Consider the following 12264-nt stretch of genomic DNA (forward strand, 5'->3'; position numbering starts at 1 on the left):
GGCTGGGGATCTCCTGGGGCGTTGGGGCTTCCTCGGGGGTCCTTGGCCTCTCGCGAAAGGCGATCAGAGGGAATTGCCTCTCTCTTTGAATCTCTTCTCGCGTCTCCAGAATCATCTCTAACGTCTCCACACACTGGGCTGTCTGGGGGGAGCCTTTCTCCCAAGGGGATCCTGTAGTGGTCCCTCTCAACGCGGGGACTCCTGCCTGTGGGCATCTTCTTCCGTATCTAGTGGAGGTCGAGGGTAAAAAGGTCGAAGGTCAGTGATGCGAATTTTGTTCCTACGGTTTCCATTGGGGTCTTCAAGGTCATTACTGGGGAGATAGCGTTTACGATTATGTAGGGTCTATCAAATTTAGGGGCTAGTTTTGAAGTGAAATGGGTAGCTGCTTGGGAAAGGGGGCGGTATTTTTTCAGAACCAAATCTCCTACGGAAAAGCCTTGATCGGATAGATTCTTATCATAGTGTTCGGCTTGACGAGCAAAGGCCTCGCCCATGAACTTCCGGGCCAGATCGTACATGTGGGTCATTCTTTCTAATCGGGTTTTCCATGGTCCAACAGGGTTAGGTTCTGGGGGAGGGCTACCAGTAGAGGGTCTCACGTGGGGGCTAGGGGGCGTAGAGATGCGTCTTATGTTTAGGAAAGCGGAGGAAACTCCTAGGGAAGAATGGATGGAACTGTTAAGTGCAAAAGTGAGTTCTGGGACGTGCTGATCCCAGTCCGGTGGTTTTCCTCAGTATAAATGGCAATCATGGGCTTGAGAGATCGATTAACTCTTTCTACAGGGTTGGATTGGGGATGGTAGGGAGGGGTGGTAATATGGGAGATTCCTAACTGAGCAAGGAGTTTGGCAAGGTCTTTGTCTGTAAATTCTGTACCATTATCGCTGAGGAAAAATTGAGGCGTTCCCCAACGAAGAATCACTGACTCATACAATACTTTCCATATCGACTTTGCATTAGCTTTTCGTAGCGGTTTCATCTCGATATATCGAGTAAAAACATCTTCCAAGACCAACAGATAACGATACTGACCTCGAGTAGGGGGGAAGGGGCCCATAATATTATCAGCTGCAGTAGACCAGGGTTCAACAAGGGATCTTTCGCGCATCAGGTCTCGTGGGGACGTTTGGACGGACTTATATCTATGGCACTGGGGACAGGATCGAACGAATTTCGCGACATCACAGTAAATTCCAGGCCAATAAAAATAAAAGGATACTCGGTGATAGGTTTTGTCTATCCCTCCGTGAGCAGCATAAGGACTATCATGAGCATCGGCGATGACTGCTCGTCTAAGTCCCGGGGGTAGAACGGTCTTCCAGCGATTTACATCAGGGAGAGTCGGATCGATTTGGGGGCAAGGTCTGAGGAAAAACAGGGTGTCATCTTCTAGTGTCCAGTCGGGGGATTTTGAGGGGTTCTGGGTGACGTCTAATTTTTTCTTCTGGTACCAACGGTCGGGGGAGTATTTAATAAGTTTAAAGGCAGCAAGGGTAGTGGGACACACACGAGAGAGGGCATCTGGGACTACATGGAAGGACCCTTTCCTGTGGATGATGATGGGGTCATAGGACTGAAGTTCGAGTGTCCCATCGAGCTATTCGACCAGCGGGGTTCTTGAAATTCAAAAGCCATTTTAAACTGGCGTGATCAGTAATTACGCGGAACTCACTTCCTTCGATGTAAGGACGAAACTTACGCGCAGCCCAAAGTACGGCCAGACATTCACGTTCTGTGACCGTATAATTTCTCTCAGGGGGAGTGAGGACTCTACTAGCAAAATAGATGGGACGATCTGCACCAATGGAGGAATTTTTCTGTTCGTGGTCGGAACCGAACTCCGATTCCTGCAAAAGAACGGCTCCAACCGCAACGTCACTAGCGTCAGTCTGTATAGGGACATTCCATGTCAATTCAGCCACCCCGGATTTTTTTTTGTCTAGAAACAATGATTTGATTGCCGCGTTTCGAACTACTATATATAGACAGTATTCCTGCCAAATTTCATGACTACCAAACTTTAAATTTTCAAAAATTCATAACTTTTGAATGGCGCATTCGATTCGAACAAATAAAAAAAGAAAATTTTGTTTTTCGTTCATACTTTCAGGAAAAAAATACTACATAGGCGTGAAGAAGCTTCTACATCTATTTTTCGATGAATTTTTAGGTTTCTATTTTTTTTTCGGCTCCAGGGCCTTCCGATATTTGACTGGAATATTTTTTTTCTGATAGAGAACGTCTATATATAATGTAAAAAAATTCGCCAACATGGGAGAGACAAGCAGTGCACCGGAGAAAATTTTTGTGTCCGAAATTTTCGTGTTTTTCCGCTTTCTAGGGGAGCTGCCTCGTCTTTATTAAGAAATTGATATTTCAATCCATACCTTTGATAAATATGAGTTAGGAAAGAGATTCATCACGATAGAAAAGAGAAACAATGCGCCGGGAAAAAAATTTTCTCTGAAATTTTTGAGTTTTTTCGCTATCTATGAGAGCTATTCAAAGAAACAAATGTGTCAATCAATATTTTTTGCTCACAACAATGAAAAGGAAACCCATCATGGAAGAGACAAGTAGTACACCAGAAAAATATGATTTCTTCGCAATTTTCTTATTTTTTCTCCTTTTCTCTTTTTCTTCTTCTTTTCAAACTTTTTTTTGCTTCTTTCACCTTTCAATCGACAGTTTTCCTTTCTGCTAGATGGGAGGGACTATCAACATTATAAACCTCTTTCGAAAGACAAAGTACTCATCCAAAGAAGTGCGAAACATGGAAAAAAAAGTTTTATTTTACTTTAACGACCTTTTTACGTTTTTACAATAAGAGGCTATTATTTACCGTCTCCAACTACCACTTGCCCAATTGTACTGATTTACTATACATCTAATCATCAAGATTACTATTTTCTGAGCGTGTTCCGTTTGGTTATTGCTGTTTGTTTTCGTTTCGGAAAAACTTCTTTGTTTTCTGCAGCCGAATATCGTTTCATTAACAATTACTCGCCTGGTTTTGGAATGAAACAATGGTGTTTTTGAATGGCTGAAGTAGGTTTGGCACTATCAAATCTTTCCCTCAATTCAGTTTTTATATTCTCATGTTCGTCTTTGGTGGAAAAAAACATCAATTCCTTTGAAATTCTCTTCTGACCATCGAAACAAAGCATCTGGCGTCAGGATGGGTTCACCATGGACGATTTGCAAGCTTCTACGTCTCGCTTCTTTTTTGAAAACAGCACCCACACCGTCACAAGCTCCTTTACCGTGTGTGGTTGCATGGAAATGGGTCTATGCATCTATTCCAAAATCAGTCTTGTGATGCAGAAGATTAGCCATTTGGGAACGATTTTTGTAATGCTGTACAGCTCCATCGGTGACATAGATGATACTCTCGACATCTTTGCAGTTATTCTTCACATGTTGTATTAGAATTTTCTGTATCAAGTAAACAGCTGCGGTATCGTGAGTAGTACTATCTGACAAAACAACTAAACTCCGATGCTGGATCTCGTTTCCTTCGCGATAGTAGTAAACAACGGGATGGACTGTACATTGGTCATTGTTGTAGTGGAAGGATTGAGCAGCATCTTGAGCCACAAAGGCATAATTTTCTGAGAAATCACAGTGCACTAGTACTTCGCCGTTATTCAAATTCTCTTTTCGATCGTTAACAAAAGCTGATTGTTCTTTAGCGATGAAGTGATGGGGTTTTAATACTTTTAATCGGTCGACAAGAAGATCGACGAAGTCATCCATCGCAAGTGTTTGTGTCTGCAAGGTACACCTGTCAGTAGCTTGCCATACGCGAAATTGGACAGTTTTGACAACAGAATCAGAAAGGAGCTTCTTCAATTCACATGAGAAGGGTTTCACCCCAGGGCAGTCGTTACATTCATTCAGATAACAGGCCGGGGGTTGGATTTGAAGAATGTTGTACACATCAGTTGTGCTAGACAATCTTTGTAATCCTTGAGTGGGCAGGGGGAATCTTTAGTTAGAGTGGCAATGTTGATGGCTTCGAGCATCAATATGCAATTTTGATGATACGTGCAAATACATACGACGTGAGTGCCATTTGTTCCCGCCAGTACACATTGTTTTGTTCTCAGCTCAGTGAACTGACTGAAACCAACCAAAGCCTCTGGATGAGTATTTTTGTACTTCCTATGAAGGTGTTTCAGATTTTCGAGTTTCATTTGCTTTTGTTCTACTTTCTTCTCTCCATTGATTTTGACGGATACCTTATTGTTCATCCCTGTCATGACACGACTATTCTGTAGATAAAACTTGTGTACTTTCTCGACCGTTTGTTTTGGAAGTGAATGGCCTGCTTTCGCAATTGGTGAGGCAAATACTCCTTTGATTTCTCTCAATTTTTTCGCTCTTGACGCCATGTATCTCGTAATGCCAAATTCAGAAGCGATTTTCCGCTTGCTCCACGACTGTGGAAGAACCGTCAAGATTTGCAAGCGCTCACCGTACTTTTCCCGATCATTGAATTTTTTCTTCAAACCATCCAGCATTTCTTCTAATTCTATTTCTCTCGAAGATCGATAGCGCTTTGGTCATCTTCCGCATCAAAATGCATGGGGGAACTGGAAAATTCAGATACATTGTCCGCTTCTTCATCGATTGAAATACCGGAATCGTCGCGATGAAAAGACCGACCTGATCTCAGAGAACTGTTCATCACATCTGGGCTTGGTTCGGGTGTTTCGGCTTGGGGCTTTGATATCTCGGGTGGGGTGTCCGAACATCGAAGATGTGTATCATGAAGATTCACCATTGAGACGGGTGGAATCACATAATTCGGGGCCATCTTCCGGCACCGGCCACAGATTTTCGCAGACTTTGGTAGAAAGGGAAACTTCTTGTGTATTGCCAAGGAAATGGGCCGCAAATCCAAACCATTGTGTTCCTTCTGACCAGGAATCCGCATCGGATGCGCACACCTATTACTTCGCGGCATTCTATGAAATGCAAAATTATCAAATCCAATCCAAAATTATCCGGAAAATGAGGATTATTCCAATAAGTAACGTGAAAACTGCTTACCTCGATACAACAGACAGGAAAATGCGAATCGATTTGCAAGGAATTGTACAACGATGAAAACTCAATGAGAAAGTTGAAGTTTTCACTAAAACTAGAGCCTCAGGAAAAACTGATGATATTAAATCAATGAATTGATTCTTTTTGTTTTCTTTTCTTATTTGTTTGGTCATGATTAGGCCAACTTCCGATGATGATGACACAGTATAGCTCTCATAGAAAGCGAAAAGACGCAAAAATTTTGAAGAACATTTTTTTCCCGACGCATTGTTTCTGTTTTCCATCGTGACGCATCTCTTTTCTAACTCATATTCATCAAAGGTATGGATTGAAATATCAATTTCTCAATAAAAACAAGGTAGCTCTCCTAGAAGGCGTAAAAACACGAAAATTTAGAAAACAAAAATTTTCTCCGGTACATTGGTTGTCTCTCCCATGATGGCGTATTTTTTTTACATCATATATGGACGTCCTCTATGAGAAAAAAATATTCCAGTCGAATACCGGACGGCCCTAGAGCCAAAAAAAATGAAACGTAAAAATTCATCGAAATTTAGTTGTAGAAGCTTCTTCATACCTATGGAATATTTTTTTCCTGAAATTATGAACAAAAACAAAAATTTTATTTTTTTATTTGTTCGAATCGGATGCGCCATTCAAAAGTTATGAATTTTTGAAAATTTAAAGTTTGGTAGTCATTATCTCAGAAACAAAAAATCATGAGGCAATGAAATTTGGCAGAAATACTATCTATATATAGTAGTTCGAAATGCGGCAATCAAATCATTTTTTCTAGACAAAAAAAAATCCGGGGTGGCTGAATTGACATGGAATGTCCCATAGTAAAGGGTTTTGTAAAGCCAGGACGGGCCAAAACTGGGGTGGAGATCAGGGATCGTTTAAGTTTCTCGAATGCATTAGTGTGGTCATCAGTCCAGTCCCAGGTCTTGTTCTTCTTCAATAGTCCTAGGAGGGCGGCTTTATCTTCGGATAGGGAGGGGAGGAAGCGGGCATACCATCCTACCATTCCGAGGAAACGTTAGAGTTCTTTGACATTACGAGGGGGTGGGTAATAGGTAATGGGGGCTACTTTATCGGGGTCAGCGGCTAATCCTTCCGAGGTCAATAAATATCCTAAAAACTCTAATCTTTCGCACAAAAAATCACATTTGTCCGCATTGATAGTGATGTTGTTATCCTGCAAACGCTTAATCAGTTGGGAAACAAACCATTTGTGCTCGTCCAGGGTTCGGGTAAAAATAAGGAAATGATCTGCGTATTTCCTCACGTTATTGGACCATTGGGTGCGGATAATCATGTCGGTTAGCATCTGGAAAGTAGCGGGTCCGTTCTTAACTCCAAAGGGCATTCGTTTATACTGAAATAATCCAGGGGGGAGTCCAGGGACCGCGAAAGCAGTTTTTCCTTTACTCTCATCATCTAGGGGAATGTGTTGGAAAGCCTGGCTGATATCAATTTTCGAAACGTGGACTGTGCCATGAGCATAGCCTAATAAATGTTCTAAATTTTGCATAGTTTTGGGCCAAATGTTTTCTCACGGCATTAAGAGGGCGATAATCGATGCACATACGGTAATCATTACCGGGGCTTCGTTGTAACACTGGCCAACTGCACCAATCGCTTTAGGAGGGCTCAATAATTCCTTGTTTCAATAATTTCCTAGCCTTTTCTTGAGCTATTCGTAATATGTGGGGGGCATAACGTCGAGGGGGCCATCTAATCGGGGGATGATCTTGCGTATCAATGTGCCTAGTCAAAAGGGGGCATACGTTGGCGACTTCAGGGGCGGGATTTATCCAACTGGAGAACTCTTTTCGGAGAGCCTCAACTTCGTTAGGGGGTAGAACTGCTATGTGAGCAAGGGAACAAGGGGGTGGATTCTCCCTTGCTCACTTAGCAGTTCTGGAATTAAGGGGTTTAGGGGTCGGTCCTAGTCCGTCTGAGGGGTACTAAACTTTTAAGGGGTGAACCATAATCTTCAATAAGGGCCGTGTAGAGTCGTCGCGGTGTTTTCTGTGGCATTCAAGGGTGAATTCTAACTGTTGGAGGGCGTCCATAGCGAGGATACAGTCGTAAGCGAGGGCATTTGTGATCCGGAAGGGGATCAAAATAGATTTTTCGCCTAGGGTCAATCTCATGATAGCACATCCACCTAAGGGTTTGCTTTCACCGTCGCCAAGAGTCACGTCTTCTTCTACCGCGACAGCATACTCAGTCAACTTCTGGCCTATCTGGGTATTGAGAAAAGACTTATTTGCGCCCGAATCGATCAAAGTGCGAAGCTTTTTCCCTCCTACGTTTACACTAACAAAATACCGGTTCTCATCGGGGTGCTCATAGGTGAGGGTGAGGAAATCTTCATAAGGAATGTAATCGGGATTTTGCAGGTCATTGACGGTGATAGTAAGGAGCTCTGGTGTGTCTGTCAAGGGGTTTGGGAGTTCAGTAGGAGGAGTAGTATTCGAGTTATCCTTAGCGACAGGGTTAGGGGTGGTCTGGGGAATTTCTGGAGTCGTTACAGGGGTGGAAGGGGAGTTCTCTGGGGCATCCTGGGCTGGGGAAGGGTTAATTTGAGCTGGGCTGGGGTCAGGGAGAATTGGCTTCACGACTTTCGCTTTGGGAAGATGTGGGGCATGGCTCCTGAAGGTATGAGGTGAGGGTGATAGGGGTAGGTGTGGGACCATCACTGGTTGAGGGAATTTGAGAGTTGTTGGAGCTGCAGGATTCTAATCTTTCTGGTGGGGGTTTCGTGGGATTTTTTATGGGGGGAGAGGCGGTCCTTCAGCTGAGTCGATTTAGTATATACTCTGAGTCCAACCTAAACCTAACTCGTGAAAAATTCATCCGTGGGGGGGAGAAATTAATGACCCCCCCGCTCCTTAGTTTTCCTGAGGGGAGTACTGAGGGGTCTGTGAGGATTCGAATACATTCAATTGGGGAATTTGTTGGGAGTACGAGGGTCTGAGTAAGTATTGAAAAGGATATCTGGAGGGTGAGGGAGGCAGGACTGTTCTATTCTGGCGATTTCCGTATTCAGGGGACTGTGGGGGGTGAAATGCATAAGGGTTAGTGGGGCACTCTCTTGCAAAATGACCGGGTCTTTGGCATCGATAGCAGGTGAAATTTTCAAACTCTGGCTTGTTCGGTGGAGGGAGGCTGAGGGGTCGAGAAACAGGAGTACTCATCAGGGGAGGCATAGAGGTTCGAGTGGGACTCTGGGAAAAAGAGCGAGCTCCTTGGGTAACTGCAGCATACGTAGGTCGAGGAGAGTCTCGTGTGGGGGAGCGGAACGTGTGCTGGGGGTTGAATAATCTTGGGGGGGGAGCATAACGGTTCAGGGCAAACTTTTCAGGTGGGACATCTGAAGCTCGAGTGGGTTGGGCTCCTAGAGCATTATTCTGCGAGGACCATTTTTTGTTTCTGGGAGCAAGAGTGTGGAAAGCGTAAGCACGGGCGTAACTCTCTCCTGCAAAGGGGGCGGGAGGTCTGTACCTAGCTGAGTTCAAATGCTTCAATTCAACCATGTGGGCCTGCGCGAGTAACTGAGAATAAGTTGAGAAAGTATCTCTGTTAAAGTCTTTCGAATACTGGGGACCACTATTTAGTATATACAATTAAGTGTAAACTATGTTCAACTGTCTTTTTAGGGGGGGAGGGGGGTGCAAGTTCGCGGAAAGTCCTCTCATACAGATAATGTAGTCTCTGACTGTCTCTTCTAAAGCCTGAGTACGTCTCATAATGTTCTGCAATAAACTCTCTTCATGACCAAGAAGACAGAAAGTTGCTTTCAATGATGGAATGAAATCATTGAAAGTGATCAGGTAAGGGTGCTCTGTGCGATACCAAATCTGAGCATTTCCTTTGAATGCAGATGAAAGGGCTCGAAGGGTCCCATCTTCTGTTAGATTGTTGGCAGCGCAACAAACCGAGATTCTGTCCAAAAAATTGTAGGGATCCTCGTGTTTGGCACCCGTGAAAATAATTCCATCACGTCTAAAAATATTACTGATTTTTAATTCTCTACCTGAGGGGTCAGAAGTGGTCTGATCACGGAACGTGGTCGTGCGATACTCAGTTTCACCGAGGGACTGTTGTGAGGCAAGGGGGTGGGGGGTCTCAGAGATAGGAGCTACGAGGGGAGGCATGTAAGAGGGGGCGATAAAGGTCCTTGAGTGGCGTCGATGGGTAGTCTGATCGGAGGCTTGATAATTTGGGACTGATTGATGGAGTTCGCATTGAGGTCCTGGATATTGTAGTGGCATGGCGATGGGAATAATCTTGATGTGAAGAAATGATGGAAAGTTGTGGGTTAGGTGCTACGGTGACATTCTGCATTACAGGAAGTTGGGATTGATAAACATTTTGGACTGCAGGGGGGTGGAATTGATGGACACTTTGGGCTACAGGGAGTTGGGATTGGTGGACATTCTGGATTGCAGAGTGTTGGGATTGATGGACATCCTGGGTTGCAGAGAGTTGGGATTGATGGGCCCGTGAATAACTGGGCTGGAGGAGTCTGTTGGGGGAAGAACTTTCAGGGAGAGTGGTAGCCAAATGGAAAGTGACTCTGTGAGGGTGGGTAATCTCATCGATAGTGGAATTCTGAATTCCAGGCAAATCAGACTGATTTGGGCTGATAAGGTCTTGATAGGCTCCAAGAGTTTGTTCGGTTCTCAAACCTCCACGACGCATATTAAATGAACCGTTGGATTCAGGAGTAATGTGAAAACCGATGGTCGTGAGGGGAATTCTCATATTATCTTCGTCTTCATCCCAAGGGGCATATTCGGGGCCATACAACTTTATAATTTCTAATCTGATAAATCGATCTTTAACCATCCCTTCTGGACCAAGGGTACTAATTCTCAGATTATCTGCAAGTATCATCCGAGCACGAGAAGGCAGTGAAGGCAAGTGAGTCCCATTGCTCTTCTAGAGTCGGTCTGTATTGTGCAATAGTCAGGGGAATGATCGACTGGGGGGGTTGTGACATTTCTGGCTGAACGGAAATGGTCGAAGTGAGGGGTCTGGGGTACGCAATCGTAGGGGTAGTGGTAAGCTTACTCTGAGAGGAAGTGGTGATCGTTGAACTGATGTGAATGGGGAGAGCGGGGTCAAAAACATCAGCGTGGCTGGTGGTAGTTGAGGAAGTAGTGGGGTAGTGGTGGTTGTGAGGGTAATAGTGGCGGTAGTGATGATACTCTCGCCCGAGGTATCTGGGAGGCCATCGCCAGAAGATAGGGGGTCCATCGTAGGGAATAACGTGAGAAAAAGAGGCTATTTTCACTCAAAAAGGAAAAAGGAACAAAAAAATTATTCCAAAATAAATTTTCTCAAAAACCTACTCTAAAACAACTCAAACTCTCAAAGCTATTTCAAAATAAATTATCTCGAAGAGGAAAAAAAAATTATCTCGAACAAATTCTCAAGAACTATTTCAAAATTATCCGCAATAATAATCAGAGAAAATGTATGATCTGACACGAAAATTATTCGCGTCGAAAAAATGAGGGTATTGCGCCAATTGTCAAAAAAGAATCAAAATTAAATGAAAAGAATTTTTCTTTTCAAAAAAAAAAATTTTCTTAAATAATATGTCCAGGAAAACCCGAAAATTCTACTCCAATTCGCGGAAGAACGGGGGGGAAAGAAATAGTATAAAGGGGGGCGGTCAGTGGAACAAAGAAAAAAAAAGGGGGGGCGGAACTCTGATGGACGCACAAGAATCCGAGCGACGGGAAAAAATCAATATTGAAATAAAATATATGAATTTTAAATCTGATGATGTGGAGAACCACTGCACTATTCAGAACAACACCACAACAGTCGGCCGGAGACAAAGGAATGTGAATTAGGGGGTAGGGAACTGGGGAGGAAGAAAAACTCTACGCTCAATTTTCAGGGCCTGGCCCCACGTCGGGCGCCAATTGTGACCTTCACCTTTGCTCTTATTCTATTTATTAATAGTAATTGGGGTGGGCTAGCTCAAATGAAGGAACAATAAGGGATAAAGTCAAATAAATAAATGTATTCTTAACTCTTTACATTACGGATCGTCAGAAGACGTTATTAGAGCCTTTTATCTTTGATCCAGGGAAATGGGTAAGGCCAGGCTGTTTTTGTACACGTAAAAAGAAAATGGGGGAGGTAACTTGTACTCACGCGTCTTGCTACACTGGGCTTCTCCTCGACTCTGGGGTATCTCCTACTTCCTGGGGGTTCTCCTCAAATGTTGAGCCTCCGTCTCTCCGCGGCGACTCCTGAATTCCGGTTACTAATTGTTGGGATTGTACTCGGCAATTCCTCCACTTATTTTCTCCTTCTAATCTCTCAATAGAAAAAAACACGTCTATACACTGGGGCAGCTGTCGAACGAGTGACGCTTCGACGCTTCTTCTCCCCGTTCTTTCCCCCTTTTCTCCTTCGCCTTTCTGCGGTTACGTCTTCGGGGGGTCAATCAAACAGATTTACATAGATTCGTGGTGACAATGCAGGGACGTGTAAAGTCGATGATTGAGGGGCGCGACATTTTCGGGGACTCTTGCGTGGGGTAATTCTTGGGGGCACTGGTTCCTGCGGTTTGCGTAGTAGAGTCGGCGATGACAGCAGCTTCGGGTAACGTTGTCTCGTTGTCTCAATTCCAGGGTGAGTGAAGTCGAGCGAATGTGGGGGGGGGAGGGGGAATGGGTGGGAAGATCAAGGATCCAACGGGAGCGGAATACACAATATTAGGGTGCTTATCGTGTGGGAGGGAAAATATGGGAAATGGCGGTGAAAATATGCAATAATGATGATGAAAATTTCTACCTCGTCACAATATATAAATGTGCACAGCGTACATATACGCCTCCATATACACTACATGTGGCTATCCTACTCGCTTCTTCTCTGAGAGGCCACTGCCTCAAATCGGAGGCGACTAGGTACCTCTGGGTTTAACCCAACTTTTTAAAATGGACGATTCCACAATTCTCGAGTTCAGGACGCCACGCACACCAGACACATTTGGCGATGTTAAAACCCCGAGGTATTCAACCCGAAAGGACTGTTTTTCGAGCGGGGGACCGAAAAATTTAAAAAAATCGGAGGCGACTACGTCTGTTTGATATAGTAGAGGCCAGTTATATATATATATATATATATATATATATATATATATATATATATATATATATATATATATATATA

The 12264-nt window shown here is 43.9% G+C and overlaps 1 protein-coding gene across 5 annotated transcripts in view; it reads left to right on the forward strand.

The window, feature by feature from the left end:
- LOC107042149 (metabotropic glutamate receptor) overlaps positions 1 to 12264 on the forward strand; it is a 243903-nt gene that overhangs the window by 39787 nt on the left and 191852 nt on the right. The gene's annotated exons all lie outside the window — the stretch shown is intronic.

This window comes from Diachasma alloeum, unplaced genomic scaffold, assembly GCF_001412515.2.
Source record: "Diachasma alloeum isolate Michigan unplaced genomic scaffold, Dall2.0 Dall_scaffold_00424, whole genome shotgun sequence".
Lineage (NCBI taxonomy): Eukaryota > Metazoa > Arthropoda > Insecta > Hymenoptera > Braconidae > Diachasma > Diachasma alloeum.